General features: G+C 38.3%; 1 protein-coding gene across 7 annotated transcripts in view; it reads left to right on the forward strand.

Annotated features, from left to right (window-relative positions):
- The first annotated feature begins 7081 nt into the window (after window positions 1-7081).
- Window positions 7082-27618, forward strand: part of CNOT4 (CCR4-NOT transcription complex subunit 4) — a 148262-nt gene continuing 127725 nt past the window's right edge. For 3 of the 7 annotated variants that reach the window (XM_058724182.1, XM_058724183.1, XM_058724184.1), the window contains exon 1: window positions 7082-7265. The gene's annotated coding sequence lies outside the window, so the exon portion shown is untranslated. The remainder of the gene's footprint in view (window positions 7266-27618) is intronic. The other 4 variants (XM_058724187.1, XM_058724188.1, XM_058724185.1 and 1 more) reach the window with 2 other exon arrangements.

Here is a 27618-nt window from a genome sequence, read left to right on the forward strand (position 1 = left end):
TAAAGGTGTACCAGTGTATTTATGCCAGGCTTAAATTAAGCACGTGTCCATGTGGGACAATGAGGAACAATGCCGTGTTGCATGTGCAGTATCTGCCCACTGAATCTTATTTTGCCTTTACACTTCGCAGCACTAAGTGGTGTGTGCCTCTGCCCGTTTTGCACAATGAAGGTAAAGGTTGGTAAGAATCATCTCGCACGCTATCACCGAAAGCCAGAAATCCCCATCGCGCTGCTAAAAACCCATTACCCAAACTTAACAAATTTTACTATTTTTTGTCATGTGCATTTTTTAAAATTGTTTCCTGTTGTTATTGCTGATACATACGAATGCTATTGATTTTTATGTTGATGATGCATCCAAAAACTTTGCTGAACTCTCTTTCGTTTTCATTGTTCATATATTCTCTGGCATTTCTACACTGACAATCACAACATCAGGATGTAACGAGCGCTTTTTGTTTCTCCCTAGCTGTTGAATCTCTTGTTTCCTTTTTACATCTTTTTGCATTGGCTCGACCCTCCAGCATGACACTAAATAGTAACTATGGTAATGGTGAACATTCTTGTCATGTGTTAAAGAAAATGCTTTTGAAAGTCCCCCATTAAGTGTAATTTTTGCTGTAGGATTTTAGTGGATTAAGGAAGTTCCCTTTTATTCCTAGTTTGCTAAAATGTAAATTTTAATCATTGAGCATTGACTTTTACTGAAAGCTTTTCTGCATCTATTAGAATGATCGTATGTATTTTCTCTTTTAATCTGTCAATATGGTAAATTATACTGTATTTATCTCCATAAGTGAAAAAGTTGAAAAAGAAAAGTTGAATAAGAGAGATATTATCTACTTCTTGAATGGTTGCAAGATATTAGTGTCTGTAAAATATTAGTGTCTTTCAGGAGAGGCAACTTGACTACTAATTCAATTCTTTGATGAGTATGTCCTTGAATAATATAATCGTTTTCATTGTGAAGCACATCTCACAAGAGGGTACAAAATGTATTTGCATCTCCTAAAAATAACAGTAACACGAATACCTATGTGTTTACAGGATCCATTAAGAAACAGACCAGCACCAAGTTCTCTGCATAACCCTCCCAGATCATGGCCCTTTTTCTCCCCATAGAGATAATTGAGTGCTGAATCTTGTATAAAACATTTCCTTGAGGGGCGCCTGGGTGACTCAGCTGGTTAAGCATCTGACTTTGGCTCAGGTCATGATCTTACGGTTCATGAGTTTGAGCCCTACATCGGGCTCTGTGCTGACAGCTCAGAGCCTGGAGCCTGCTTCAGATTCTGTCTCCCTCTCTCTCTGCTCCTCCCCTGACCACACTCTGTGTCTCTCTCTCAAAAATAAAAATAAACATTAAAAAGATTTTAAAAAACCATTTCCTTGATTTTCTTCGTAATTTTAACTCTATGTATCTCTGGGCAATACTATTTAGTTCTATTTCTGAACTTTGTATAAAATGTATCATATTGTTAATGGTTGTATATATTCATCTGCGACTTTCTTCCTTTGCCCTATATTTTGTTTTTGAAAATCATTCTTTGAGGGGCACCTGGCTGGCATAAAGCTTATGACCCTTCATTATCAGGGTTGTGGGTTCAAGCCCCACATTGGGCATGGAGCCTACTTAAAAAAAGACATCATTCTTTGAAATTGAAATGTGTAGCTGTAGTCTTTATTTCTTTCTTTATTTATTTATTTATTTTTTATTGCTGTATAGTATTAGCCTGTATTAAATTACTCTTATCCATTCTAGTATTGATTGACATTTGGGTTGTTTCTAGTGCTTTTGTTATTGCAACTAATGCTGCCGTTAAGGCTCCTGGCTTACATGTGTCAGATTTATACACACTCATTTGTATACACACCCCTCCAGGAGTGGAACTGTTGGGTTATAGGATAAATATAAATGGGCCATTTGTATTTCCTCTTCCATGAAAGATTAAAAAAATTGAGGCAGCCAACTACAGCCTGTGAGCCAGCTACCTATTTTGGTAACTAAAATTTTATTGGAACCAGGGCCAGGATTAGGGGGAGAGGGAAGTGAGGCAGGGTTTTGCCCATTTAGGGTTGGATCTTCATTTTATTTTATATTTTAATATTTTGTCCATCGTGGAGGTTTTTTGCATTCATTTTGATTTAAACATATTATATCAAAATATTATTTACCTTGATTACTACATCTTTTGGTGCTTGCTTAAATTTTCTGCCCAAGGTGGGGCGCCTGGGTGGCGCAGTCGGTTAAGCGTCCGACTTCAGCCAGGTCACGATCTCGCGGTCCGTGAGTTCGAGCCCCGCGTCAGGCTCTGGGCTGATGGCTCGGAGCCTGGAGCCTGTTTCCGATTCTGTGTCTCCCTCTCTCTCTGCCCCTCCCCCGTTCATGCTCTGTCTCTCTCTGTCCCAAAAATAAATAAAAAACGTTGAAAAAAAAATTAAAAAAAAAAAAAGATAAAATGATTTATGTTACTCCTCTGCTTTAAACCATTGTCTCCTACTCAGAGTAAAATCCAAATTCTATGCAGAACCCCATTTAATCTGTATTTCGCCTTCTTTCCTAACTTCATCTTCTACTACTCTGCCTTCCTCTGTTCTATCTAAGATCACTGGCTAACTTTCCATTTCTGGAATATGCTAAACTCATTCCTGCCTCCTGGTCTCTGGCATGGGCCATTCTGTAAATGAGTCACCTCTTCTAAACCTTTAACTTTCAGGTTAAGTTATCTCTTTAGAGAGGCTTGGCAATCTAAAGTAAATCCCCTCCTGATAGTTCTATTACTCTGTTCCTTTTACTTCCTAATGCTTTGACAACACAGAAGTAGGGTTTTATTTGCTTATTACTTTGTTTACTTGTTGTTGTTTTTTTCTTTGTCTTCCCTTTTAAAGCCTAAGATCTTTGAGGAGCTTAGTGCTTTCCTCACTACCAACACTCAATATTTAGCACTCAACCTGTCACTCAATAATTAAAACTAAGAAAAAAAGATAAACCTAAAGTGAACAGGTTTTTAGAAAAAAGGCCCCCCCAAACGGAGTGGTATTGATATTCATTAATATTAAAACAATCTGGCTATAACAAGGGTCATAAAACTGATCATTTCCCTTGGCCCAGTAGGTCTACATTTGAGACTATATTCCAAGAATAATTTGAAAATTTTATTTATTTAAAATATTCACATATTAATAATTTATGAAGGTTGAAAAAATTGGAAACAACCCATAGCATTGATTGCCAACGAACCCTTTCCAGTTTTCATTCTCCTTCAGCCTAGATAAGCCCGACTTAAATATATATATATTATAAATATAATGTATAATATATATATCATAAATATAATGTATAATATATATATATCATAAATATAATGTATAATATATATATATCATAAATATAATGTATAATATATATATATCATAAATATAATGTATAATATATATATATCATAAATATAATGTATAATATATATATATCATAAATATAATGTATTATATATATATATATATATATATATATATACATATACACACTTACATATACTGCTGCTGTGGTGGAACTCAAGTAGATAAGCACTATTAGAGAAAAACCACTAAGATGGACAAAATACAACTGCCACAAATTTTAAGTTTGCCAATTCAAACGCATAATCGTTATTTCCCTAAAATCCCATAGTTTCTCCAACGAAGCTGGAGACATCTCCATCTAGATGGACATCTCTCTCCAGATGCTGTTTCAATATTCATCCTTCTTCTCTTTACCAAAAGAGTCACCATTTATAAGGCCATCCAGTGATGGATATTCAATAGCATGATCTTTTAAAACTGCAAATCAGATCATGCCTCTTTCCAGGGTGCCTGGGTGGCTCAGTCAGTTGAGCATCCAACTTGGCTCGGGTCATGACCTCGCGGTTTGTGGGTTCGAGCCCAGCATCGGGCTCTCTGCTGTCAGTGTGGAGCCTGCTTCGGATCCTCTATCTCCCTCTCTCTCTGCCCCTTCCCTACTTGTGCTGTCTCTCTCAAAAATAAATACACATTAAAAAAAAAAAAAAAGATCATGCCTCTTTCCCTCAAAGGCTTTCCTTTTCACATGGAATACGATCTACATTTCCTACCACGGTGTAAAAGGCCCTGGATGATCTGGTCCTTGCCTCTTGTTAAATTCACCTTACACTGTTCCTCTTCTTGCTCACCAGACCTGACACTAACTAGCCTTCTAAGAAGGTTTTTTTCCACCTTGTGGTCCCTGCATATTTCTTCTCTTAACCTGTAAAGGTCTTCCCTGTCTAGCCTCTTCCCTACGCATCAAAATTCAGTTCCTCTCTTATACTTTCTCATAACATCTTATAAACACCTTCATAGTATTCATCACCAGTTATAACCTTATCTAAGAAATTGTATTTACATGTCTTATTATCGAATCTCTGCTTCCTCTACAATGCACTGTGCTCTATGAGGACAGATACAGTGTTTTGCTGACCTCTGATTTGCTGTACTACCAGCACCTAGCACACTGCTTGAAGGTAGAAAACATTTATTGTGTGAATAGATGATATATCCTACACTGAGTAATCATTAACCCAGTTAGATAATGGAATTTAATGCTAATTAACTTTTAAAATGATATGAGATTACATACTATATGGCTAAGTCTTATGAGCTATATATATACACACACACACACACACACACACACACACACACACACACACACATATGTGAAAACTTGGTAACCTAGAGCAGTGAAAAGAATACTGGCACGAGAGGGCACTAATTAGTTAGTGACCCAGGAAATGACACTTCTTTGCTGTGAGCCTCGATCAAGGAATGACCCTCAGCAGGTGTGGTATTGCCCCCTAGTGCTGGATACTCTGGGAGGTATTCCTGGTCTTTAGAGAGCAGAGAGGCCAGGTAACCTAGACTTCTTGCAAAATGTTGGAAAAATTATTTTGTGTCCCTCATGGCTTTTGAATGACCCAGTGTAGGTAAACTAAACCTGTGTATAACTATCTGTACCTAAAACCTGACCTATTTTACATATGGACCCAAAACTGTTTTCTACTTTTACATAATTGTAACAGTAAACGTTTTAGGATTGCAGGTACAGTAGACATTGAAGACAGATTAATATCATTCACCAGAGGTGGTGGAAACACCACACCTGTGTCAGTTGTAGCTTTCACATTCATGGGGATTTTACTTATAAATGCCAGCACTTGATTTACGGCTTGATTATATTTTCTAGAATCGTTATGTCTGAGCATTTATACATTGAAACAGAAATCGTATTATAAATTAGTTTCTTTGTATTTTTTATATTATACTTTATATTCAATTTAAATCCAAATCATGCATGTGTATGCAGGTTATATTATCTATGCATTTCATCTTAGGCTAATAAAGGAGATATTATGAAAATATTTGTCATTTTAAAAAGGTGTTGGGTTAAAACAATGTTGTGAAACACTGGATTCAATAGATGAGGATTAAGATCCCTTTCAGTTCTTGATGCAATGGCTCTAATCTTTAATAATGGAAAGGATTCTTTTTATTTTGTTCTTTTCATTACTTTATCTTCCAGCATAAAATTAGTAAGAAAAAAAACACACACGTTTAAAAAAACACATCTCCTACTCACAATGTTTTTAGATGGTTACCTAAATGTGAGTCCAAATGATTTCTCAAATTTCCTTGCTACACAGTAATTTCATGATTTTGTAATTTCAAATTTATGGTTAATCGCGAGTTTATCAAGTTCTTTAAGGTTTCACCAAATAAATTGTTGTCTCTAGCCTTGATAGTGAAGAAACTGAAACACAAAAAATCAATGTATTAAAAACCAAAAAGAATGAAATGAAGGATTCTCACTAGGAGATTAGGTTCACAGATTTAAAATCGCAACCTTTTCCCCTATTCCTTCTGTTTTATATTTTTCATCAGTTATGATATACTATGCATTTTAATCATACACTTAAAAAATGATTGTCTCCTCCCCCCTTTCCTTCGCCCCAACACACCTAGAATAGATACAGGCATTCTTAGAATAGAAACAGGGAATTTCGTGTTTACTCACCGTCGTCTTGCCATATATAGAACAGTGCCAGGCACACAGGAGGAGCCCACTGAGCGTTCATTGTATGAATGGGCGAAGAATACACGCAATAAGCAAAACTGAGTGCTTCGAGCGCCACTTTCACCAGAGCTCTAGGAGACCAGCGGGTGGGATCAGGAACTTGATTTTTGTGATTGAGGATTCGTCGGCGCTCGTAGGGATTGCGAGTACATTCTGAACATTCGTTGGGACGTACTGATATGTGGTGGTTGGTGAACTTCATGCGCAGAGCCGTACAGGTAGTACACCGAACTAACAATGATCTGCAGCGAAGTCCACATAATGTTCTCAAATTTATATCATTAGAAACACATTTCTCTAAGGGCATGGCTCCATCGTTCTCTGGTATATCTGTACAGGACAATTTAGGATACTTCCTCACTGGAGATTAACGGTGAGGATGGGATCAAGGGTGGGGACTCCAAAATGCGCAAACACGGGAAAAGGGGTTAACGCTCACTTTTCGCAAACAGACGCCAATTCAGAGTCAAGGTCTCACCCCAGATCAAATCCCGCGCTCCTCCTACCGACAACCTGCCTCTACCCCGCCTCCTTTAATACCTATGGTGGGCGGGGCAGAGAAGAGACGTTCCCGGCTCCCCCTAAATTGGTTAAGCTCGCCCGAGTTCTGGTATCCCAGTTCTGAGCACACACCGAGGAAACGGAGCCGCTAACGAAGACCGCCGACTGAGTGACAGCGGAGCTTCACACGAGGACAGAGAACGAAGCAAAATACGAAGAAAGGCAGCAGTGTAGCGGCCACGTGAGGCGGGCCATCCCGTCCACCCTCCGAGCGAGAACTTCAACTCCCGGCTTGCAGCTGGGCGGTTACCCTCCGCGGACTATAACTCCCAGGGTGCTGCGGGAGCGGCCGCCCGGCTCTCCTCCCGCCCCTCCCCCGCCCCTCCCGGCCGGATCGGCGTGCGCCTGCGCACCGGAGGCCGGAGGAGTCTTACCCTAATGTAAGATGGTGGCCCGTCTGGCTGTGGAACCCACCGAAAGCTGAGAGTCTGTCTCTCAGCCGTAAAGGTCGGACTCGCTGAAGCAATCAGGCCCGGTTCTGAAGAGTTTTTTCCCCGACACTCGTTCAGTGGTCTCTTGTGAGGACGCGGCAGCGCGTGGAGTCGGCTAAGGGAAAAGCGAGGCAAGGCAGGCGGGTGAGTCTATGCGGGGCTGGGCTTAGGGGAAACCCGGGGCTGACCGGCTACGAGAGAGCGGAGGCTTCGCTGGGACTGTGCAGGCCGCACCCCCCTTTCTCCCCACCCCCCGCCTCATCTTCACCCTCCTCCTCCTTGGTCTTCCTCCTCCTCCTCCTCTTCCTCCCTCTCCCCTCTACGCCACAGCAGTTACCACCAGGAAAAGGGAGCGGGGCAGAAGGCGGCGCGGCGGCGAGCACCGACTCCTTCGAAAATTTCCTCAATTGGGGGAGCCGAGGCGGCTTCTCGTCTTCAGCTCTCTCCCCTGCGTTTCTGTAGGGGCAGAAATCTTGGGTCCCGGTGCTCCCTTGTTTGCCCAGCCCTCTTTCCCCTCCCTGACGTCCTTGTCCCGGTAGCCCCCGTCTCCCAAGACCCAAGCCATCACTTCCACTCTGACCCGAGTTGTTGCTGCTCAGCAGTCCCACTACTCATCATTGCCCACTCGTCCTGCTGTTTGGTTTTTGCTCCACTGCTACCACTCTGGAGACACCCTTTGCCCCCCTCTCGTGCTTGCAATCAGCCCCTACTCTCTCTGCCACACCAGCGCTTCTTCCGATTTGCAGCCTTTCCTTTGACCACATCTGTCATTTGAAAGCTGCCCTTAAGTATCCAGATGCTGCTGCTGCTCGATCTAACCCACCTGTTTCACAGCTTTCTTGGGAATTGTTCGTTCCTTCCCTCTTTTCTATGCAGATTCTTTCAACCTACACTTGCAGAAAAAAGGGATGCCCCGTGTTGGCCCCTGAAAAGTCAAGTTGGGAAGTGAATGAAGTGAGGTAGGATACTGTTAAAACGTTACGAGTGGAGATCATTTATTCAGGCTACTCGGGTCGGGAGAGGAACGTTTCCCTTTTGCTTTCAGTGATCTATTTGTGGATTATTCGCTCTGGTGGGACCTTTTTTTCTCCTTCTATTTTTAACCGGTTTCTCCATGCTGCTAAGCATTCTACTGAATTACCTCTCCCCAGGACACTTAATGTGAACTCTGATTATACCAACAAATTAGCCTAGGCATTTCAAAATAAGATAAATCTGGCGTAGAACCAAATCACTCTGTGAACTCCCCACGAAAATATAAGAGAGATTTTGATTATCTGCCGGTTCTGTGTGGGTTACAGATCCTTTCCCTATTGAAAATTGATTATTGACTAAGCAAGTTATATTGAGGTTCAGCTTAATTGATGACATATTTATGGTTCCAGTGGAAATTTCCTTTCCAGCTAATATCAGACTTAGTATTTTTGGATTTGAGAAGTTCTCTCTTTCTAACATTTCTAGAATGGCAATAATCCGAATAAATTGTCTTCTCTTGAAAACTTGTTGGGTATGTATGCAAAAGGAAAGTGAATTTTTTTTTTTTCAGAATTAAATCCATTATTTTTTCCAGAAAAGAAGGGGGCTGGGAAAAGAAATGACAAAGCTATGCCCTTACATGCATTTGTTGGCACTCACTGTCATTATTATCTACATTAAAAAGCAGAAAACTAGGAGCATGAAGTGGTTCATGATGTCCATTTTTTGACGAAAGCAAAATTGAAATGCCCTGACTAATGGCACAAGGGGAAGAAGGAGACTACAATCACACCACTATGAAAAAAAGAATTAACAGAAGAGAAAACAGGATTTCCCAGAGCAGATACATACATTTCAACATTTCAAGTTTAACATAAATAAGACACTGTGTTCTTAAGACGTAGGTAAAAATGTTAAAAGTCATAGTAGCAATTTCATGCAGCAGTATCCCTCTTATTTGCAAAGTGATATACCTCAAGTGTAAATACAAATACATACGGTTACCCTTTTCATCACTTCTGCACATTATTACTGTGATTTTTATAAATTTTACCCGTGATACTTGAGGAATCTTCATTTAGCATTATGTTTACTCAATTGTGGTAAGTGCTCTGCTCTATCAAATATAAATCAAGGTTAGAAAAGCTGTTTACAAAACTTCCTTTTTCCTTTTAGCCACTTTAAGCCCCAATTTGGAGAAACTAAATCCCTACTCTGAGAATTTCAAGCAATTTACGTAGCAAGATTGTCCTGAGTTGTAACTTGAGGTTTTTCCTTTAAAAATTACTTACATTTAGTTTGTTAGTAGGAACGTGTTCAATACAATTGATCTTCAACTCTAAAATATGTCGTTTTTCTTTGTCATACGCTGGTGGAGAAGCCTTCTGCTTTGTACCTGCAAATAATTCTAACACACAGGTTTAGAAAACCCTTGGTAGTCATACTTGGCTGATTGGTAAGCAGTGTGTTCTAGGAGAGGACTGTTTGGCAGAAAAGTGATGGTAATACATCTTTGGTAGAGATGTTTTACCTCATTAAGTATATTCTCAAGTAATTTTCTTCACTCCACACTTTTCTCTTGCAGTCATTAAATTCTTAGTTTCAGCCCTTGGAAGTCAAAATGAATTTACTTTGGGATCTTTAGTACATTTGAAGAAGGCATTTAAATTTTGTTGACATTTTTTTTTTTTTTTTTTTTTTTTTTTTTTTGGGACAGAGAGAGACAGAGCATGAACGGGGGAGGGGCAGAGAGAGAGGGAGACACAGAATCGGAAACAGGCTCCAGGCTCTGAGCCATCAGCCCAGAGCCTGACGCGGGGCTCGAACTCATGGACGGCGAGATCGTGACCTGGCTGAAGTCGGACGCTTAACCGACTGCGCCACCTGGGCGCCCCTAAATTTTGTTGACATTTTGATAAGGAAATCAGGAGCTATAATTTCAGAATATTTTTGTATGGTTTAAATTTTTAGATGTAACTTAAACATGGCAGCTTCATACTTTCGTGCATTTTGTTTGTTTGTTTGATAGTTTGGAATACTTTCTGCCAGGTTCAGTAGTTGAATCCTTCAGACGAATAGATTTCTCTAGGAAGGTTTTTGAACATGAATTACTTTAAGTTGACTTATTACATAATATTTGTTGTCATAAGATTGCATAGGCAAATCTTTAATTTTATTAGGGTGAGACTGTTAAAATCAAATGACAAAATGCAGGAAAATTTTTGTACTGCCCTTCAATTTCACTAGCAATAACTTTCATTGTTTTGTAAGAGAAAGAGAGTGTAAAAAGAGTCCTTGCATTAGGGGAATTTTACTTTAAAAATGATTTTAAATGCTTAAGAGAATGAAGAAAGTATTTTCTCAGTTTCAACAGTATGATTTCAGAATGCTTCCCTTTCCTTCCCTACTCCTGGTTTTAAGGTTAAGAAGCTACACTCTTCATTTGTGTGCGTGCATGTGTGTGTGCTTTGTACCTGCCAGTAATACTCAATTGAATCTATTTCAACTCATGTTATTGTTTTTATAGACCATTCAAGTGAAACAGAAAGTTTTAATTTGGGAAAATTTCAGCCTCTGTCAGTTAGCTTCCTGACATTAAGTGTAGTACTGTCTTGTCTTTTAGTGAAGGAAGATACATTTAGCTCAATTGGTTCCAAAGAAAAACAGTAGGGAAATAGGTTATAGAGATTTTTAGTGTTCTAGAAATAGTATAACTAGAATGTACTACATACTTTTCTCAAAGGATTTCTTAATCTAAATGGAACTTGTAAATGGTTTTGATCCCACTGGAATAGCATGTATTGGATAAAACTTAACACACTCTGAGATTTAAAAAATATTATCTTAAAAAAATTTTGTTACTTCAGAAATACTAGCAAAATCTACAAATGCCCATTCTTATATAAAATGTGTCAATATCCCTGATAACTTAATGATAGTAATAAACATTTTTCTCCAATTCTGAGATTATGCAAATTTTAAAGATGGAATAATTTACTCAATTATGTAGTGATGCAAGGAAAGAAGATAAGTGGGACTTTTTAATGACACAGTGGTTTTCTGAAAGAACTTTTTTTCAAAATTGTTTTTAATCTTGTTACTATGTGGTCTTCTTTATTAGAAAAGATTGTGTGGGGGCGCCTGGGTGGCTTGGTCGGTTAAGCGTCCCACTTCGGCTCAGGTCATGATCTCAAGGTCCGTGAGTTCGAGCCCCGCGTCGGGCTCTGTGCTGACAGCTCAGAGCCTGGAGCCTGTTTCCGATTCTGTGTCTCCCTCTCTCTCTGCCCCTCCCCTGTTCATGCTCTGTCTCTCTCTGTCTCAAAAATAAATAAACGTTAAAAAAAAAAAAAAGAGAAAAGATTGTGTGGTGAATGTTAACTTTTCCAAGTGTAGTAGTATAATCCAGTGGGTTTTGTCACATTTCTTTTTCATGGTATAATTCTTTTACTTTTTAAAAGGAAATTAGTTTATGGAAGAGAAAATGTCAACACTATTTTGGCCCCTTAGATTAGCCTACTGTAACAGAGTTTTCTTTTACTAGAAGGGAGAATTTACATGCTACCAAAAAGATGATGATTACTTTTACTTGCTAGAAAAAGTTAATTTTCAAGATAGTACAAGTACAAGGTAGCTTGAAGATGGGTTTATTTTTCTCCTAAGAACTTTATTTGTGAGGAAGGTTTCATTCTTACAAAACTGTTTATACAAGAGTGTTGTCCTGTTTTAAACTTTAATTGCATTGGGTGATGAGGAGATGATATATCATTATTAGGATAAACCTCACCATTTGTCTATGTGGTTCTGTGATATCTTTTTTTTTTTTTTTCCATAAGAGTCTGTCTCTTTTTTTTAATGTTTATTTATTTTGGGGGCGCCTGGGTGGCTCAGTCGATTAAGCGACCGACTTCAGTTCAGGTCATGACCTCACAGTTCCTGAATTCGAGCCCCGCATCGGGCTCTGTGCTGACAGCTCAGAGCCTGGAGCCTGCTTCAGACTCTGTGTCTCCTTCTCTCTCTGCCCCACCCCTGCTCATACTCTCAGTCTGTCTCTCAAAAAAATGAATAAACATTAAAAAAAAAAAAATTTTTTTTTTTTAATGTTTATTTATTTTTGAAAGAGAGGGGGAGGGACAGAGAGAGGGAGACACAGAATCCGAAGCAGGCTCCAGGCTCTGAGCTGTCAGCACAGAGCCCGACGTGGGGCTGTAACTCACAAACCGAGATCATGACCTGAGCTGAAGTCGGATGTTTAACTGACTGAGCCATCCAGGTGCCCCCTCCAATATCTTTTCAAAAACAAGTAGTATGTTTTTTTAGTTATGGTAACCCAAGTCTTACCTCTTGGGTGTTGAGACAAAGTATGGAGAGGGAAAATCAAAAATAATCATTTTGGTTTATTTCTAAAACCATCCTGGAAAAAAAGTCAAGGCAAAAAAAAAAAAAAAAAGCAGTGTAATTAGAAGAATAAAATGACGACATTTAAACCTAGCTGGTGTTGCATTCCTGCTTTTGGAAGAAGTTAATGAATGATGTTGTAGGAAAATGCTGATTGATTTTTGAAAAGTAGCTATAGACTGAAATATCAAAGGGGTAGAGCATTCCTTAGCAACAAACAGATACATTGTCGTTAAGCCAATATCTGAAGTTTCTTAAGTATGTTTTTTCAGTCCTTGGAATAAAGAGGAAGTGCTAATTTTTCTGATTATTTAAGAACCTATTAATTCATTCCTTGTTGAGGGCAATAGGTGTCTTCAGATTGTGGATTTCTTGAAATAGTATTGGCTGATTTGTATTATTGAACATTGTAGCAACTTTTTTCTTTTTTTCTACTTTTTGTATCCTTGATTTTTTTCCTGATGTTTTTTATTTCCTGAAGTTTGGATGGACCTTTTTGTGAATGCTGTAATTGACTGAAAATTTGAAGTATAAACAATTCCTTTTGGTAATAAGATGAATTATTCTTTTGATAGAGAGCCTCCTCCCCCCCATTTTGATCACTTTTTTTTTTCTTTAAAACTTAATTTTATTAATCCTTAGAATTAGGGTGCTACAAGTTCCCTGTTAAATTAGATCTTCCCGGAGATTTGTTTTCTTACTCTGGGGACCTAGGTATTTGTTGGGTAAAGAACATGTTATAATGTATCTTGGTTTTGTCATTTAAAATGAAATAAAGACCATATTAATACTTGAGCCCTGGAGTGCTGGGTGGCTCAGTCATTTGAGCATCTGACTTCTGTTCAGGTCATGGTCTCTCATTTTGTGGGTTCTAGCCACGCATCCAGCTCTGTGCTGACAGCTTGGAGCCTGGAACCTGCTTCAGAATCTGTGTGGTTCCCCCCCCCCCTCACTTGTACACACGTACACATTTTCTCTCTCTCTCAAAAGTAAGTAAACATTTAAAAAATACTTAAACTTATTAATGTCAAAAAGTTTTAAACAAGTTTAAAAGTAGACACCAATTGGGGCTCCTGAATGGCTCAGTAGGTTGAGCATCCGAGTCTTGATCTCAGCGTGGGTCTTAATTTCAGAGTTGTGAGTTCAGGCCCTGCTTTGGGCTCCATACTGGGCATGAAGCCTACTTAAAAAAAAAAAAAAAAAGGTCACACCAACTTCTATGTAGCTGTCACTCAGCTTCATAGGTTATCACCTCATAACCAATCTAGTTTCATCTATACCCCTATTTAGTTCTCATCCCCCTACTCTTTGACCTGGATGATTTTGAAGCAAATCCTAGTCATCACATTATTTCATTTGTACTGGAGCTCTTTTGACATAATAAAATATCTTGATTTTTTTATCAAGATTATTTAATTGGCTTGTCAAATAGTCTTTGAGTACTTATATATCCACCTTTTGATCTATGGTCCAACCTCTTCTTAAGAGTTTATTATCTTGTTGGGTAAATTTTCACAGTGATTTAATTAACACCATCCAAAGCAGTGTCTGAATTATGTGTGGTGTATGTAGTCTGAGTCCAGTATGTCAGTGTAGGGATACCTTCAGACTCAAGTTCTAGGAGTGAGACTTCCTAGAGAAAGTGGGACTTGAATAAAGAATATATACTATCTGCATAGATGGAACATCTCCAGAAGGAGAACATTCCAGGAAGGTTAGGAAACATGAGCAAATGCTGGTGGTGACCAGCATGATGTGGAGAGTTGTAAGGAGTCTGACCTCAGTGGAACAGGGTTTTAATTTCTGGAAATGGTGTCAGATAAGTTAGTATACTAGGGTAGAGCTAGGTTATGAAAAGTTTATTCAGTGTCAGGTTGAATTTCCTCTGCTGAACAGTAAGGGACCATTAGAGATGGTCAGGAGGCAGGAGATAACATTAAACATGCCTTTTTTTTTTTTTTTAAAGAAACATACTTTTTGAGTAGGTTGCCACATATTTTGGGGTTGACAGTTGAGTTTGAAAAATTAATGACTAGGCCACTGAGGTAAGGGGCTACTGAGAAGTTAATGTTGAAATTCTGCAGAATTTGGCAGCATTGATTCCATCTTCTCTTCAGTCCCTTACATTCAGATATGACACCAAGGTTTTAGAGCATAGAGAACTGAAGAAATGTGGTCTATTTATCTTTGATAGTAAACTGCAGTTTATTACCCAGGCCTGAAGGGAAGTGATGTATGATTACTCAAATAACAATCTCAAAAAATTTCTATAAAAAATATCTACCAGTGTTTTAAAAAATTTTTAGATATTCTTTCATTGAGGAATACGAGTTTAGAAAATAAAAGTCTTAATTACATGATTATAAGAGATGGAACACTTGTAAAAGAGAAATTTATGCCTCATCCTCTTATATGTGTGAATGAGTTCAGAAGGACTATTAGGAAACTTACATCTGAACAGTTCATATGGTACAGCTAAGTATATATTATTGAATATATTTAGAGTTTGATAATGACTTGATTAGAACAGAAGAAATGGCAGAAAATTCTAATAAAGTAGAGCTCTAAATATTGTCAGCTTCACGCTTACTTAAGGATAGGAAAGTTTAGGTCAGCAGGCTAAAGAAGAATGTAGGGACATTATTAAATGAAAATGTGTTCTTTGATTTTCTTTCATTATCCTTTTTTTTTACAAACGTATTAAAAATAGATCTAGCCATATTTGTTTTATTTGGAATTTTTCTTAAGTTCTGAGACCCTTGAAGTTCTTCTCTTCTTTGTTTTGTTGACTCTTCATTAAACCAAGTTTCTTCATCTATTTTGTATTTCTGGAAAATTTTACATTTGTGAAGGAAAATTTTACATTTTATCTAAAAGCAGGGGCGGGGAATAGATTTCTTGCTTCTGGCTTTGTAAATAGTAGGTGACTAATACTGTATTGCCATTTATTCTCTTATTGCTTCCTTCAGTATCACATGTATTCCTTCTCTACAGTATATAGCATGTAGATCTCAAGAATTCTCATGGAGTAGGAAACCATCTCAAGCTTACAGTGCTTGCAACGACTTCAAAATTAAATTTTCTTTATTTACCAGTTATTTTCAGTCCTGATATTATAACATTCATGACCTACCATAATGCCATGGACCTTTTAGGTACTTAGGAAATATTGATAAGGATACAGATGATGATGCAGTATATAGTACATTATTGGGAAATGTCTGTTTTTCCTCAACATTCCCTATATCCTAAGACCTCCTTAATCCTGGTAATGTGGCAGAGCTATTTTTGACATTTTTTACTTCTTTATTTAGCTGATCATGTGTGCTATCTAAAATGGTCACTAGAATAGAAAGCTGTTGCCTTCTTGGGTGGGTTAACGGGCCTTACTATGTTAACTTTGGATTTAAGACTGAGTTGAGATTCCTTTATGCAGGAGAATCTTGAGAAGGATTATATATCTTTCTCATTGCCACCAGTATATGTGGGAGGGAAGTAAAACTCAAATATACGGTACAGGAGAATCTTAGTATTTGAGAATATCTTCAGTGGTAGCTAGCTGCCAATCCAGTCTTTTCCCAGGAAATTTTAATTTAGTCCCTTGGAGCGTGGAGCCATTTATAAAGGTCACAGGCAGTGGTTGGGGGAGAAAATGGTTCCCTGCTCTAAAAAATCTCTCTCAGATTTTAATAACTTAAATCCCAAATTATTAATAATAGTTTGCTTTTCTTTATTCATGTAATTCTTGGGGTGGAACTGATTTTGTGCTAGTGGCTTTGGGGTTGCCTTGGGTGGCCAGGAGGTAGGTGCATTTTAAACCCAGGAAGAGGGAGGGGAGGCAGAAAATAAGTGAGAAAACTTCAAATTTGAATAATGGCTATTGTGCATTTTTGACTAAAGCATTGATGGCCCTGGCTCCTTTGCTGCCTTTGGCTATATACATCAGGGTTTTTTTTCTAAGTTAGATTGTCAGTTTGAGTTGGGAAGACTATAAACTTTTGTCTTTTCCAAATCAAACTAGTGTCCTTGTCCAGTGTTGTGCATTTTAACCTCTGCAGCTCAAAACCTGACAAATTTGTCTTTTCTTTGCCGGAAGGAAAGGGAAAACAGGAAAGAGAAGAAAAGGATAGGTATGATACTCCTCATTTGCTTCTATGTTAGTGATATATTGTTCTAAGATTGTTTTATGGAAAATCCTCTTTCATTTTTAATTTTATGTAATCGGTTATAAAATAGCTTCATGAATTTACCAAGTGAGTCCTTAGGAACCTTTTAAAAGATCGTTTGGTAGCCACGGAGTTAGCGATAGGTTGAAGAGTACTTTTAGAAGTTGATGCTTGGTGGTACTTCTTTGAGATTCCTTACTTCTAAAATCTTTCTCTCATACTGGACACAGTCCTAGGTGTGAGTTTTGCTTCCAAAAAGTGAAGCTAGTAATTTCTTTTTAAGGTAGCTACCTTCCCTGCATTGTATTCAAATGTATTTTGATCCTGATGAAAGCAAGTATGACAGTAAAAGACTTTAATACAAGCATGCTAACAAAAGAACATTTGTTAGTCATGTGTCACCATATATTCTTTTGTCTTGCTTAACAATATTTTCAGCAGCTTTGGTGAACCCTGAATAATATATGATGTGTTTATGTTTACAGATTGTATTTTTTGTTATGTACTACTAAATTCTACAATTTTTATTGTTTTAAATTTTTATTAAAAAAAAATTTAATGTTTATTTATTTTTGACAGAGAGAGACAGAGAGAGAGAGACAGAGAGAGAGACAGAGCATGAGCCGGGAGGGGCAGAGAGAGAGGGAGACACAGAATCTGAAGCAGGCTCCAGGCTCTGAGCTGTCAACACAGAGCCTGACGTGGGGCTTGAACTCACAGACCGTGAGATCATGATCTGAGCTGAAGTCGGACGCTCAACCGACTGAGCTAACCAGGCACCCCAAAGTTCTATAATTTTTAAAACTTGGCATCATATTAAAGAAAATATTTTCTTCAGTATTTGGAGCAAAGGACTAACTTAAATGATTTTTCATTGTTGAACATAGTTTTTGTTTGTTTTTTAAAGTTTATTTATTTTGAGAAAGAGAGAGAGAGAGCATGAGCAGGGGATGGGCAGATACAGAGGGAGAGAGAGAATCCCAAGCAGGCTTCGTGCTGTCATCACAGAGCCCAGTGTAGGGCTTGAACCCACGAATTGTGAGATTACGACCTGAGCCGAAACCAAGAGTTGGACGCTTAACCAACTGACCCACCCAGATGCCCCAAGTTGAACATAGTTTTTAATAGCCTATGTTTTTCTGTGCAAACTCTTTGAATTCTCCTTATTTTTATTTTTTGCTCCTACCAGGAGTATGCGGTATAGTATGGAGCCAGAATGCCTAAGTGTAAATCTTGGCTGTACCATTCACTATTTGTCAGACCTATGGTGGGTTACTTTACCCTGACTGGGCCTCAACTTCTGCGTTTGTAAGATAGAGATGCTAAGACTGTTGTGTGGAGTAAATGAGGGCACATATGTAAAGCTCTTGGAATAATGTTTGGCACATAGTGAACCTTGTATAAGTGTTTGCTGTTACAATATGTTATTATACATTTGAAAGAATCAGAAAACCTTCATTTTTGAAGACTTATTTTTTTATTCAATACAGTTAATGTTTAGGCACTAGATGTATGTTTTCAGTAGTCATTTGACCAGCTGGAAACACAAGTAATGTGTTTGAGTGGATAATCAAAGGACTGGCCTGCCTGGAATTCTTTTGAATCAGAGAGTAATAGAAAATGAAACTGGATAGGTATGATAGAAAATAATTATGGAGTGTTTTGAACTGAGGCAGAGAAATTTAGATATGGTTGTTAAGAGGGCAATCATTGCAATCATGGCAAGATTCTTTTTTTTTTTTTTTTTTGAGTAAGGAGAATGATGTGTTTAAAATAGTATTTAAGGGAAGATGGTTTTGAGTGTCCTTGGTAGCATAGAATTATTTGATTTTATGTGGACAGAGGGTTTTTTTTTTTTGTTTTTTTGTTTTTGTCCTGTTCACTGATCTACCGTAAGTGGCTTAGATAGCACCTTACAGATAGTAAGCGCTCCATAAATACTTACCTACTTACTGGGTGGATAAATCTTATGGGAGACTGTGAGATAACAGAGAGGGAAGCACAAAGGACCCAAATTAAACTTTTGGGACCTCTGCCTTTAAGAGGTCAAAGTGAAAAAAGTGTTATTAGAGGAATAATTGGAGAGGTAAAAGGAAGACGGAAAAGCTTAAGTTTTGGAAAACAAAGAAATTTTCCAGGAGAGGGAAGTCACAAAGATGAAAAATAGGAAGATCTTATATGGTACCACTTCTGTTCTCAGACGGAAAGGAAGTGACATAGTCCAGTACAACATGCAAGGAGAATGAGTATAGAGAAAGCCCTTTGGCTTGTGGTGTGATGGTCATGAACCATGTTAAAGCAATTTCACAAGCCTAGGAATGTAAATCAGATGGTGGGGGGGGAGGTTAAGGAAGATGTAAGTGCAGAAGTCAAGACCATTCAGTGTAGAAAATGACTGAAAAAATGGCAGGAAGACATTGCAATAACACTTTCATAGTTATTGAATGTGTAGTCTGAGAGATTCTATTTATTAGAGAGAAAAAACTTGAGGCAGCTTGTGCTGAATGTTCTTAAGTTTCATAGGAGAGAAGATACATGTGCTTCTTCAAGACTGCCACTTGCTAACTCTGTAACTCTCCCGGTAACATGGAGGCAATGGTAACATGTATTTCATAGATCTGTGATAAGGATTAAGTTATTTAATCTTTTTAAAACACCTAGAACAATGCTTGATACCTGATAAATATTAGCTATTATTATCATCCACTGCTAAAGTGAGGAAGAGGGTAGGATTAGAGGCTCAAAGAGAAAAAGAAATAAATGAATTACCACCAAGTAGTAGCAAGAACTAAATGTAAAGGCCTTAGAACCTTTGCTCTGGCCGTTTGCTCTGCCTGGAGACTACTTTTCCAAATATCCACATAGCTACCTCAACTCCTTAAGACCTTTGCTCAAATGATCTCCTTTTCAGTCAGGCCTGCCCTGACTGTTTATTTACAGTTAGAACACAGGCCCCTCTCTCTTAATTTTTGCATTGTTTTATTTTTTTCAATACTTCTTTTCATACATATTATATAATCCATTTATTCTTTATATATACTGTTTATTGCTGATCTCCATCTACTGGAGTAGGGGTGTTTGTTCCCTGACATATCCCAGGTTCTGGGAATAGTAGTTGGTGCATAACAGGTGCTCAATATATGCTTGTTGAATTAATAAATTATTCTACCATTGAGGTGGGTTTTCTGAGATACAAAGAAGTTGACCTCAAAGATTTCCTCTCCTTTCTGAAATGAGTTTTCTGGGTCCATTTTGGTACTGTTTACCTGGCAGTCACTTGGGAAATCCATTTAGCTGCGGAAAGGAAAATGTAAGATGAATCTCTTTTCTGCTACAATAATTATATTTTACATTTGATGAGCTAATAAAAACTTATCTTTGAGTGCTTATTAGATACTAGGTGTGGTTCTGACCTTTTATTAGTTTTCAGAAATTCTTCAACCTTGCAAGTACCTTATAGTTTTCTTGCAAGCTATCATTAGGGTTGAAGGGGAAGCCCTTTGCACTGAGACTAAGCGTGCTTCCCAAGACTGCTTGTTGTCTTCTTTTGACAGGGAGCTTCTTACAGTCATTCCTGCCTCCAGCATTCACAGCCTTGACACTGTTACTTGCCTGAAGTATATCAGGACTGATCTTATATTCTTTATCCCTTTTTATGTCAGTCACCACCAGTCTCACACTTTAATCCCCACAAGGTTCTTAACATTTCCTCTCTTTTCATTCCTCTCCATCATCAGCAAAATTTCTTGTATCTTTGTTTTTTTCCTGAACATTTCCTCTACTTTTCTGGAAACACTGCTTCCCCTGCAGCCCTCTTACTTGTTGGCTATTAAGTTGTTTTTTTTTTTTTTTTCTTGTATGCCATCTTCAGAGGTCAGTGAGGAATCCCATGCGCTAAGATTTAAAACTATTTCCCATTCTGACTTCCTCCATTGAATAGGAGTTGAAGAGAAAGCCTGGTTCCACCGAGACTGAAAATAGGGCAGATGTCTTATATTCTCCTTCTCTTCCTGAAGCTTGTCTGTTAACAGGTTATATTGTCCATAAACCCTTGTTTGCTGTCACCTACTGCACCTTGGGTTATGTCTTCTCTTTTCTTGACTATTAAAGCTCCTAGCTCACTGTTATTCTTGCTGGCACTATGCCTCTTTTAATTCTTCATAATTTCAGCATATACCATTTCCAGTCCTTGTACTGTGGCCTCTTAAGTCCTAAAATTCTTCTTTCAAGATTTTGCTCAACACCTCATCTCAGTCACTCACTCCATGATTATATCTTACACCTTCTTAATCACCAATAACTTGAACTCTTCCCTGATTTTCAATTCATGTAACCCCCTCTGCCATCTGTCTTTTCTGCTCATTCTACCTACTATTCTAACTCAATCTTTTACTGTTACTAGGACCTCCAGTCTGTGGACTGCCCTTTGCCCCCTTGATTTTCTTTCTTCTTACCTATTACACATTCATTACCTAGTGATCAGTCATTATATTCATTCCCTCTCATATGCCCTCTACTCTCTTGCTCCTTTTTTACTTCTTCATACTCGCTTGGCAAAACATCAACTCTAGTTAAATCAGATTCTCTTGAGTACTTCATGTCTGCACTTGTATGGCTCAAAGCAACTGAAGAATACAATTATGATGGGCACTTTTCACTTTGGATTCATAATAAGAAACCTCTGGCATCCTTTAATATTGTCTGGCAGTCATAGTCTCCTTAGTCCATTCATTTTTCCCTCTCACAGATGACTAGTTATACCCTTGCCTTTCTTCTCAAACTTCCAACCTTCCTCTTCTTACTCACTCTCAGTTGATGGACCTGTTTCCAATCCATTGAGAAAATAGAAACCGCCAGAAGAACTCTTCTTCAGATTCCTCCACCTCCACACCTATGTACCTGCTAGTCTGACTCACAGACGTTTGCCTTCTGTTACTATAGATGAACTGTCTTTGTTCCTATCTAATTCAGTTCTTCTGATTAATGCATTAGATCCCATCCCCTTTCATTTACTCTGGACATTGGTCTAGCAATTTTCCTCCTTCTCTTCAGATCATTAATTTTTTCTTCTTTCATGGATCATTCCCATCATTGGGCAGATATGCTGTAATTTTTACCCTCATAAAAATATCTTCTGTTGCTCTTATCTGTTTCCATTGCTGCAGAACCCCTTAAAGCATTGTCTAAATGTACTTGTCCTAGTTATTTTCTCACGTTCTCTTTCAAGCCCATTTCAGTAAGGCTTTGGCCCCTATCACTCACTGTACTGATTGTTTTTGTTCAGGTCTCCTAACAATGACAGTGGTAAATCTAGGAGTCAGTTCTTTTCTTATGTGATCAGTCTACATTTGACAAAGTTATTTGCTCTTTCCTCTTTGATATACTTGTTTCACTTGCCTTTTAGGATACAACATTCCCTTGGTTTTTTTTACAACTTATTGGCTGTTCCTTCTTAGTCTTTCTTGGTAGTCTTTCTTTCTTCTCTTTGCCTACCTCTAAACATTGAAATATCCCAGAACTCCGTGCACGATTATCTTGTCTGTTGACCCTCACTCTCTTGGTGATCTCTGCTAGTTTCATGGCTTTGAATACCTTCTAAATGTTGATGAGTCTCAAATGTATTTCTCCAGTCGAGACTACTTTCCTCAACTCTAGATTTGTATAGCTCGTTGCCTCCTTAATATCTCCACTGGCATCACTGTTAAATATCTCAAATTCAACATGTCCAAAATAGAATTTATGCTCTTCCCTCCCAAATCTTTCCTCCCATACCTGCTTCACCAATATATTCTTCCTCGTCTCAGATGTTGGCAGCTTTCAGCTGCTCAGGCCAGAAACCTTGGCATCATTCTTGACTCTCTTATTCTTACATTTATTCCATCAGGAAATTCTTGGCTCTACCTTTCAAACATACACAGAATTCAACCAGTTTTCACCATCTCCACAGCCACCATCATCTCTTGCTGGGTAATTGCAGCAGCCTTCTAAGGGATGTCCCTACTTCTCCCCTTTTCTTTATGGTTTGTTAATATATAGCTGTCAGAATGATCCTTTGAAGGCATAAGTTAGATGCAAGAGGTCTTGCACCACATCTGAGAAATTTCATATGAGTTGATAAGATTAGAGATTGTTCTAGTCTGTTTTATTTTACTAACTCTCATTGGTTCAGAAGGCAAATTTAATGTAGGCCTTGATTATATTATCAATTCCTATAAATTATCAATTTATATTATCAGTTTTTATGGGTGGACAAAGAGTTGTCAGGCATGATTCATGGTTTTCTTCTTTTCTCCTCATTAACCAACCCTACATACAGAAAGGCTTGACACCTATATCCCCGAGGAAATTGGAAAGAGAAGGTCTGAGTTGGTTACTATTTCAGAAAGTTGCTTTGAATGCAAGAGTAGACCACCCTTTCTTCGTAGAGATCTGTTGTTGTTACTACCTCTAATCTCCTTTAGCAATATTAGGTTTCCCTCATCCCCTGCCAGATTTAGTGTCCTCTCTCTACCCCTGCCCTTTTTGTTTTTTCCTACTCCCAGATGGAAGTGCTGTATTTCTTTTTTTTTTTTTTTAACTTTTTTTTAATGTTTATTTTTAGAGATTTTTTTAAACGTTTGTTTATTTTGAGAGAGAGAGAGACAGAGTGTGAGCGGGGGAGGGACAGAAGGGGAGGGAGACACAGAATCCAAAGCAGACTCCAGGCTCTGAGCTGTCCACACAGAGCCTGACGCGGGGCTCGAACTCATGAACCGTGAGATCATGACCTGAGCTGAAGTTGGACACTTAACTGACTGAGCCACCCAGGCACCCTGGAAGTGTTGTAATTCTTGACTTCACTCTATTTGAATTAGTATTTTATACTCTAAGCTCCCTTTTCACATATCGTCAAACCCATTCTTAAGGCTGGGATGTGAGTTGGTTTTACTTTTGTTAATAGAATTTCCAATAGAATGATACTGAACATGATAGTAAAAGGGGAATTGATACAGATAAGTGAGGAAGAAATGATGTGTAAAATTGTGGGGAAGTGAATGAATGTACTTGTCATAATGCTAATAATTTCTGGAAGACTTACACTGTACTGCACATAAAGAAGTTTGGAGATTGGCAAGAAAGAACGTAATTTATTTTATTTCTTTGCATTCTTTTCTCTGAAGGCAAATGTTCTCTAATTTTCTTTTTTTTTAATTAAACATTTTTTTAAGTTTATTTATTTTGAGAGCGACTGAGACAGCATGAGTGGGGGAGGGGCAGAGAGAGAAGGAGGCAGAGAATGCCAAGCAGCTTCCGTACCCTCAGCATGGAGGAGCCAGACGCAGGGCTGAACTCTTGAAACCAGGAGATCATGACCTGAGCCAAAACTAAGAGTCGGATGCTTAACTGACTGAGCCACCAGGTGCCCCTTTTTAAAAAATTTTTTAAGTGTTTATTTATTTATTTTGAGAGAGAGTGAGTGAGTGCAGGCAAGTCAGGGAGGGGCAGAGAGAGGGAGAGAGAGAATCCCTTACAGGCTCACTCCAGGCTTGATCCCACGAACCGTGAGATCATGACCTGAGCCAGTATCAGGAGTTGGCCACTTAACCAATTTAGCTATCAAAATCAATTTTCTTGGGGCGCCTGGGTGGCGCAGTCGGTTAAGCGTCCGACTTCAGCCAGGTCACGATCTCGCGGTCCGTGAGTTCGAGCCCCGCGTCAGGCTCTGGGCTGATGGCTCGGAGCCCGGAGCCTGTTTCCGATTCTGTGTCTCCCTCTCTCTCTGCCCCTCCCCCGTTCATGCTCTGTCTGTCTCTGTCCCAAAAATAAATAAAAAACGTTGAAAAAAAAATTTTTTTAATCAATTTTCTTTTGATTCCCATTCAGAAAGTTCTCTTGTACTGGGATCAACAATCCTATCAAAATTAGGAGATTGTGTACACATTGCTATTGATACCATATCCTTTCAGACTATTGGACTTAATCTCTTGGTCTGAAGGTAGATGTATATCTGTTATCTTAAGCCATTTCTTAGACCTTTGTTGTCCAATATGGTACCCATGAGTTACATACAGGTAGGTATTGAGCACTTGAAATGTGGCTAGTCTGAATTGAGATGTGTGCTAAGTGTACAATACTCACTGGAGTTTGAATGCTTAGTACAAAAAGATATAAAATATCTCCTTAGTAATTAAAAAAATAATGACTACATGTTGAGTTGATAATATTTTGAATGTATTGAGTTATATAAAATGATTACCTTTTGTTACTTTTACTTAATGTGACCAGCAGAAAATTTAAAATTATAATAGTGGCGGAGCACTTGGGTGGCTCAGTTGGTTCAGTGTCTGACTCTTGATTTCAGCTCGGGTCATGATCTCAGGGTTGTGAGGTTGAGCCCTACATTGGGCTTCTCTCTCTCTCTCTCTCTCTCTCTCCCTCTCTCTCCCCCCCTCCCTCCATTCCCCCCCCCGCCTCTCTCCCTCCCCCCCTCTCCTTCTACTGCTCATGCTCACGCTCTCTCTCAAAAAACATTAAATTAAAAAATAAAATTATAATAGTGGTTTGTATTATATTTCTTTTGGGCACTGTCTTAAACTTACCTTTTCTTTGCCCTAATACTTTGAGTTATTTTTAATTCAGTTAGTGATGTGTTTGTTATATATTCACTAAAAATGAATTTGATATTACATATAGTAAAAGCATTTTCTTCTGAAGTTAAATACTTTTATATTGTTTTTTTGTTTGTTTGTTTGTATTCTTTGTTTTTTATTTAAAGCAAGCGTTTAATAATAGTGGTCAAAGTGAAAGTACACTCTCAAGGTGGAAGAGAGCAGGCTCATAGGTGGCAATTGCCTATATTGTTATCCTTCTTAGTATTAACTTTCTCAGGCCTTAGTTTTCTTTTAAGTATTTGACTTTTGCCATGCCCTATCATTCTGCTAGCTATGTAGTGGGGAGGAGCAGAGAGAGAGGGAGACAAAGAATTCATGAAGCAGGCTCTAGGCTCTGAGCTGTTAGCACAGAGCCTGAGGTGGGGGCTTGAACTCACAAACCATAAGATCATGATCTGAGCTGAAGTCGGGTGCTTTACTGACTGAGCCGCCCAGGTGCCCCTGATATCTCATAGTTTTAATTTGCATTCCCTAATGTCTAATGATGTAGAATGGCTTTTCATGTGCTTTTTGGCCATTCGTATATCCTCTTCAGTGAAATGCCTATTTAGGTCTTTTGCTCATTCTCTGGTTGAATTTTTTTCTTTTTCTGTTGAGTTTTGAGGGTTCTTTATATATTCTAGATACAAATTCTTTGTCCAGTATGTGCTTTGCAAATATTTTCTCCCACTCTAGCTTGTCTTTTCATCCTCTTCACAGGGTACTTCACAGAGCAAAAGTTTTTCATTTTGATGAGGTCCGATATGTCAGTTCTTTCTTTTATGTGTTGTGCTTTTTGTGTCAAGTCTAAGAACTCTTTACCCTAGTCCTAAGGTTTTGACTTTAAGGTTTTCTCTAAGTTTTTTTCTAAAAGTTTTAATAATTTTACATTTAAGTGTATGATGCATTTTGAACTAATTTTTGTATAAGATACGAAGTCTAGGTTGAGGTTCTTTTTTCCTTTTTCTTTTAAGTACAGTTGCTCCAGCACCATCTGTTGGAAAGGCTATCTTTCCTCCAGTGAATTCCTTGTATGCTTGTCAAAAATCAGTTGGGCATATTTGTGAGGACCTATTTCTGGATTTTCTATTCTCTTCCATCCATCTGTATGTCTTTCTCTGTGAGTACCACACTGTTTTGATTACTGTGACTATATAGTAAGCTTTAACATCAGGAAGAGTGATTCCTCCCACTTGACTCTTTTTTCGAAATTGCTTTAGGTCTTGTAGGACTTTCCCTTTCCATATAATTTTTAGGATAAGCTTATCTGTGTCTCAAAGTCTTTCTGGGGTTTTGCTAGTAATTGCATCACATCTATAGATCAATTCAGGGAGTGTTGATATCTTTATTGTGTTGTGTCTTCCAATCAGTAGTAAGTCTCTCCAGTATTTAGGTCTTCTTTTACTTTGATCATCAGTATTTTGTAATTTTCAATATACAGATCCTACACGTTTTATTAGATTTATACCTAAGTTTTTCAATTTGGGGGGGCATGACTGTAAATGGCATTGTATTTGTAATTTAGGTTTTCACATGGTTATTGTTAGTGTACAGAAATGTGATTGATCTTTGTGTGTTAATCTTGTATCTTGTGACCTTGTAGAACTCACTTCTTAGTTCTAGGATTTTTTGGTAGGTTCCTTGGAGTTTTCTAGGTAGAATTTCATGTCATCTGCAAACAGGCATAGAATTTGTTTTTCTTTGTTCCAATCTGTTTGTTCTTTATTTCTTTTTCTTACCTTATTGGCCAGTTAAAGCTTCCATAATTGTGTTGAATAAGATTGGTGAGAGCAGCCATCCTTGCCTTCTACTTGAGCTTAGAGAAGCAGCATATGGTTTGCACGATTAAGTGTGATGTTAGTCATGGGTTTTTTATAGGTATTCTTTACCAAGTTGAAGTTCCCCTCTGTTCCTAATTTACTGAGAATTTTTATTAAGAATTTTGTCAAGTGCTTTTTCTGTAAGTCGATATATACTCATGTATTTTTTTCTTTAGCCTTTTGATATGGTGGATTAAATGGATTTTCTTTCTTTTTTTTTTAATGTTTATTTTTGAGAGAGAGAGACAGAGCACGAGCGGGGGTGGGGCAGAGAGAGAGAGAGAGAGAGAGGGAGACACAGAATCAGAAGCAGGTTCCGGGCTCTGAGCTGTCAGCCTAGAGCCTGACACAGGGCCCGAACTCATGAACCGTGATATCGTGACCTGAGCTGAAGTTGGATGCTTAACCAACTGAGCCACCCAGGCGCCCCACATTACATTGATTTTCAAATGCTAAACTAGCTTCCCATGTCTAGAGTAAATCCCAATAATCTTTTTATACATTGTTAAAC

The sequence above is a fragment of the Neofelis nebulosa genome, chromosome 4, assembly GCF_028018385.1.
Source record: "Neofelis nebulosa isolate mNeoNeb1 chromosome 4, mNeoNeb1.pri, whole genome shotgun sequence".
NCBI lineage: Eukaryota > Metazoa > Chordata > Mammalia > Carnivora > Felidae > Neofelis > Neofelis nebulosa.